The 6446-nt window shown below is 43.6% G+C and overlaps 1 long non-coding RNA gene across 1 annotated transcript; it reads left to right on the top strand.

Annotated features, from left to right (window-relative positions):
* The first annotated feature begins 1645 nt into the window (after positions 1-1645).
* Positions 1646-5417, top strand: LOC144157915 (uncharacterized). The gene is made up of 3 exons (XR_013319904.1): positions 1646-1777; positions 2928-3065; positions 5047-5417. It is a non-coding gene; the product is annotated as an uncharacterized LOC144157915 (long non-coding RNA).
* The last annotated feature ends 1029 nt before the right edge of the window (positions 5418-6446 follow it).

Below are 6446 nucleotides of genomic sequence, written 5' to 3'. Positions count from 1 at the left end.
CATCAGCAGACGGCCCTGATTCTTATTTATACGGGTATTCCATATTATTAAATTAAGATACATCCCCTTGCTACATTGCATAGGACCAAACACTCATTGCGAAGACAGTTTATGCAGCAAAGAACTGGTGCTACAAGTTAAACATCAGGCTAGTAACACTAACCCCTAAAAAGCACTCATGAAGGCCACTGAGAAGAAAACCGAATTCAACAACCCTACTTTGCACAGGCGCATATTTTCCCGTAACGCGAACTCCTTGTGAATAATTTGAATCGCTTCAAGAAAAGCAGGTATTAAACGGTGCCATCAAAGGGAGTACTGTTCGCATTAATTAAGGTTAAGTATAATTCAGGCTTGTGCATATTACCTTCGCGTAAAATTCACCCATCATAATATAGAGCGACGGTTTCTTGACTTAAGATATATTACAGCCCTTGGAGATTTTGTGTATATTATCTGCGCTCAAACTCTGTGCCAAGAAAAGAGCGTCCAATCTCCTCTACAAAAAGGTCGCTACCAACTTCGTAGGTTAACATCCGGTCAGGACATTGCCAGATAAATCTCTAAGCAGGTTTCCCTACTAAGATCGGCATCCTAAATTCAGCATTATGCCCGTCGGTGTCGCAGTTTGTCTGCAATTTTCTAATGATAGCAGAACACATTGCACGAATGCGTTTTCCCGGCATGGATGTTGTTGGTGGCAAGGAAGTTGGGAAGGCTCCGTTGAACCATCTCCCTGAAGTTCAGCACTGAGGACGTTAAAACTAAAGTACCATTTCAAGCAATCGTGCTTATTCGGTGATGTCATTAATTGATGGCTAATTAGTTATGCTGCAGTGGGTGTGGAGCAAATTTTTCGTAAAGCTACTTTACACTGAAACGAGTCATTGCTCAACAGAAAATTTAGAGGAGATGTCATAGGTGCCGAACTTCCGAATATGCTAATTTTATGTGGCAGTCAGCGTTGCGGCAGGCGTAATTTACTTCATGATTATCTTCTAAGGGTACAGCCACTAATTATGCGTCTGAGCGGTACCGTCGGGTCATGCAGAATGGTTGCATCCTGGCTCAGCAAACACAAAATTTACGACGGCAATTGTCAGTGTTACTAACGTATTATTGCGCTTGGTCCTATCGCACTCTTTTGAGTCCCATGCTGACATTGCGACAGGCAGAGGAAATTCCAGCTTGTTCGAAGAACTTCAAACTATAAATTCACTGAAAAACACGGACGTCAGAAATGGCATGGACGCAGTCCCTCCTGTTTATTTCCTCTCCCTTATTCGCCATTTTGAGTCGTCAATCTCTTCATCTTAGTTGTACGTACGTACTTCCAACTGCTTTATAAAAAGACTCTCACCACTCACAAGGGCGAGGCTTGTTGGAATTAATAATGAAACAAGCAGTGTAGATAACTATGCACGCCCTAAAAACTAATATAAGAAGTTGGAGTTAACACCTCTGAAGGAGTTAACGCCTCTGAATTCATTCCATATGAAAATTGACTTTTTCTGTTTGGGCATTTTTTGTTGCAGTAAAGCTCGTTCATCACGCCATCTTGGTGTTTAAAACATTACAACGATTTCATTTGCAGATGCACCATCTAGGCCAAGGATTAAAATTGTGCAGGGGAGCAACACTTCAGGGGAGCAACAATTCACGGACCGTGAGCCCAACTCGACCTACACCGTCGAGGCTTCCAAGATGGAAAAAGACAGTGTTAACATTGGATCTGCCAGCTTTGTAACTGCCTCAACGGACACCCAAAAACCACTGCGTAAGTGTTTTTCCGACTTCATCGGCAACAAGCCGATGCAGAACTTTGGTTAATTTCTAAATGTCGCGTGCATTCAATCATGCACTCTTGGCGTAAAATACATTTTGCAATAGTGTTCTGCAAACTTAAGGTAGCGTAATTTTGGTCCATTGCATAAAAACTCGAAGCTCGCACCGGTAAACTTAAGTAATACACGAGCTTCCGTCAGTGGTAGGAGAGTCACGAGAGATACGGTAGTTTTTTTTGCCTTAAAGATTTCTGAAGGTTGCGAAAGAGTCAGTGACAAAAGTTATTTTCAATTTCCACTAAAACAAGAGCTCCGAGTTCAAGGACATAAAAACTCACGCGATTACAAACATGTTTGCTTGCCAAATTTTAGACTTCTAGTCAGGACTGCATTTTTACTTAAAAGCATGCATTGCTGCTCATTGGCAGTTCTATATAAAATGGCTCATACCTCCCGAGCCTGTGTTGTTCCAAGAATCCTCTCTGCTATGTCTTTTTGCTTGTTATTCAGGTTTTCTTTCACGTTGTTGGGCAACCTGATAAGCTGTACGTCAAGCTCAAGCGGAACAGTCTGACAGCATTACAGACGTGTTTTGTATGCGATAGTCTTTATTGGGCTACCTAAGCGCCAAAATTACGATACGGCTGTCCGTCTGCCAATCGATTTAACTCCTCGACGAAAAAAAAAACCAGAATATTTGGGCACGAAATATAGTATAGACAAAACCGTTCAAAAACTGCTAGAACTGCTATCATAGGGGACACCTGCAAAGTAATTCAGTGCAAAGAAAAATTCAGGCAAAATAACGCAGTTATGAGTACACAAGAGACAGTGCCAGTGTATTTTAATTATTAATATAGGTAGAATTGTTTTTTTTTCTGAAGCAAAGAAAACAACGCCTTCAAAAGGTGACAAATGGAGGTTAGACAAAATCAAAAATAAAAAAGGTATTCGAAAAATTCTATTTAATTCAATAGGTCTTCATTTCATTCTTTCGAGAATGATCACAAGCATTTTCGGCTGTCTACGGGTTACATCTACGCGCTGTTCTTTTTTTAGAAAGATAGTGTACTTCAAAGCATACTTCGAACATTTCAAAACCTAAAACATGTCTCAAGCATTTTAAAAAGATGACTTTTACAGTGCCATCTCAGAGCCCCATCTTTCAAACCAGCAAGCACCCCGCGTTGACAGCCTTCAGCACCAAAAATGGAGGTTTGAAGACTCCTCCAGTCCAGTTTGAAGACTTAATGCCCTCGACCAGACTTGACACTGATCGACGTAAGTGCAGCTTTTGACCCTTATTCATCCGGGTGCAAATACGAAGTGCTGGCTTCTGCACTCAAGTCTCAATTAAATGTCGGTTTTAAGGGTAATGCACCTTCGCACCGGAATTGCGTGCTAAAATTCAGACATTTATTGCTCGTTGACGGTTTGCAAAACGTTTTAAGTGTAGTGTGACAGGAAATTATATCTATACAGTTATTTGAGTTAAGTATTTTTTGAAGCACATTTACGTGACGATTATCAGACATTTCCTGAATGCCGGGGTACTTCACATGTCGAGAACGTACAAAAAGGTAGTTAACAATCACTAGAAAGCCACACTTGCTCAGAACGCTAGGTTGGAAATTCCGGACTGTCATTGGAGTGGCTATGTGGAGTCTTGATCATCAGAATATACTTTGGGTTACTCTGCAACTTTTTTTCATACGCACGCTATGGAACGTACCACAGCCGGTGAAAGGTGAGCGTGCACCGAGTGATTCTTTTATTTTACATCGTCGGATGCACGCCGCGCTAGTTCAGTAAATGGGAATTTAACAGGCCTGGAGGATTACGCGTTTTCTGAATGCTTTTTACGGGTACCCACCGAGTACCGCATTTGTAGACGCCTACTAAGGGTAGGCCATGCAAGGTTAGGCTAAAAGTATAGGCCATGCTATGTTGCGACTTACGATGAGCATTGCGAATAGAAACAGCGGAAAACAAAAAAAGGAATGGCAATACACCAAGCGGTGGCGCTTTCCAAAAACTAATTAGCTTCGTTTCCAAGAGAACAAGAACGATTCTGCTCAAGAAGGTTACTGCAAGAGAAATTCTCAGCAGGAAGTTGTCGGGAAACCAATTATGGTCTACCGCAGCTGCCACCAAAAGGTGCATATTGAATTTACTCCTAAGCAATAAAACGATTTAATACCCTCATCATCAAGTTTAGTCATTTTGCCACAACCATACCCTATATGAGGTTGGGAGAACCTGGTCACCAGGGACCACCTGGACGTCCAGCAAGTTCTGTCATCGCTTGGATTCGCCGGCTAAGGAATAAAAGTTACCTAACGCCTTAGTACAAGTTTTGTGCTACTAATACTACCTCGCTAGACATCCACTTTGGATAGACCAGAATGGCAGCCGGGTAACGTTTTCGTTGCTTCGGCTGTTTCAGTTTGATTCTTTTGCTGGAATTGTTGAATTGTTTTTTTCTTTACGCCGGACAGAAACCTTGGCTTGAACAGTAATTCAGGAGGGCTTCTTCGCCGCGGTAGTACAGGTTTTTTTTTTCAGTGGGGTCTTTTGAGCTACAACTGGCCGTGTCGAATTTAAGCGGTGTAAAAAAGGACAGGGCACAGAGGAAGTAAAACTGAAGACAAGCGCTGATTCTTTGTTTTCCTTTCCTGTGTCTTCCTTCTTTTTTTGCCGTGAAGGTGAATGTTTACCAACTAGCCCTCTTTTCCTGGTTACTGCAGCGTAGATTCACTGGATAACAGACGATTGAGGGCAAAGTAGATAGGAAAAGCGCTCGCCGGATGATTCCCAACGACAGCTGCTTTGCTGTAAATTTTAAGCTCTCTATATAATTTCTCAAAAGTGTACCAAAAAACGTACTCCAGAACATGACGCAACTATATTTAGCGGTTATGGCCCATCATGTTAAGGTCGCTACGAACGACGAAGAACCTCTGCAATGATGCTGTCTTTCCGCCTGCTGATTTTCCAGACGTGGCCATTTCCCAATGTTGGTGTACACTTTCAAGACATGATGAACATACAAACGCAATATCCACGCAAGATCTTCCGCGTGATTATACTGCCATATTATCGATGTACATCACAAAAGAGAGAGGTACTCTATCGGAGCTAGTTTTCCCGAGATAAATTATTTGCCGGTGTGATTTCTGATCTTGCTGTATTATTACGGAAGCAGCGTAAGGTGGTTAATGCTTATCTGAACATGATATCCTCATTTTTTTCTATTTTTCAGAACGGAGTTGTGGCCGGTGCAGATATCCCCTTCCAGTCCTGAGTGTGTTGTCGGTGTTGACAGCACTACTCGTCTGTCTCAGGACCTCCGAAGCGTGAAGCCGTGCGTGTTTTACCGGGGACGCCCATTTGCAGAAGAAAGGCGGCGAAATGCAAATGTTCCCAGTGTATAGGCAGGAGACCTGCTCTTGTTCTCTTCGTCTGATCCTAGCCCATACGGGTAAAGGAGAATGTGATGTTTTGTAAAGCCCATGGGGGGTTTTTGTGATTTTGGACAGACTCATTTTTGCAGGCGTCTGACGCGGCAGACAGAAAAGGGTTAAACGGTGGGCAACGCGAGAGAGGCTTGTGCACAGGGCAGCATGGCCTGCACCAGAAGGGCGTGATGGAGTGAAGATGGTTTGTGTGTGCCATGTTACAACGCGGTTGGAGGCTGCTGTTTATGCCCTGTTCCGAGACCCTTAACTGAGGCGTGTGGTTGTGTCTTTTCCTTTGACCGGCGGTGAGGCCTAACGTGATGCCAGGACGTGCTTCCGGCATGGCAGGACCCAGTTCGGCTGGGGCCGCACGCCTGAGTTCCTCGCGTCATATGTTCGGGACCAGGAAGCCGGCTTCCGGTGACGCCCTCATCCACGGCAGACGTGTCTCGCTCTCTAGGGCCGAGGCCCTGCCGAAAAGCACACACATCCATGCAATACGACCACCTTGGGTCTTCGCGTCGTGGCTTTGTGATAATACTTCGGCACCTTTGTTTATCACTCTGAGATCTCTCTCCAACCAATGCTGTGTTCGTTCCATGCCTAGTCAGGGGTCGTGAGGTGGGTTTTGCAGACATGCCGCTTTGACGTAGTAATCAAACTGTGTGTATTAATTAATAAATATATTCTTACGAAGTGTTTCCCCCTTGGTGCTTCGTTAATCACGTTGTAGTGCCCTTGTGCCACTACTGAGCGTTATGTTTTGGCTCGAAGGAACTGAAGGGGATGCTAGCTTAGTTCCTCTGTAATAGATATCCCGTGGTACGCATGTATTAATTAGTGATGTGTGCTCCTTGTAACTTTAGGTATAGACACGTGCATAGCATCAATTCAAGTGGGGGTTCAGTGCGACCGACGAATCTTCGAGGGGAAGCAACCAAGCAAAAATGCGAGGGATTTTGCGTACACTCATTGCACGGCCTTGCTCCTTGCCAAGCAGAACTGCTTAATCTTTAGTTCGCACATTTGCAGAGATATCATAACTGTGATTCCAAATGCGTCACGGAATGTATCCTCTTTCTAAGTTTTTGTGTTTCAGCAGTTTTCGTGACCCGCTCATGCTTTATAATCAGCATTCGAAACCACAAGTTTGCAACTTAATTTAAATACCTGGAATAAGTCGTTGCTATGTGAAAGGCATTAC

This window comes from Haemaphysalis longicornis, unplaced genomic scaffold (genome assembly GCF_048455015.1).
Source record: "Haemaphysalis longicornis isolate Haplotype H1 unplaced genomic scaffold, Haemaphysalis longicornis Haplotype H1 scaffold_10, whole genome shotgun sequence".
Classification (NCBI taxonomy): domain Eukaryota; kingdom Metazoa; phylum Arthropoda; class Arachnida; order Ixodida; family Ixodidae; genus Haemaphysalis; species Haemaphysalis longicornis.
This window is presented reverse-complemented; position numbering and strand designations above follow the sequence as displayed.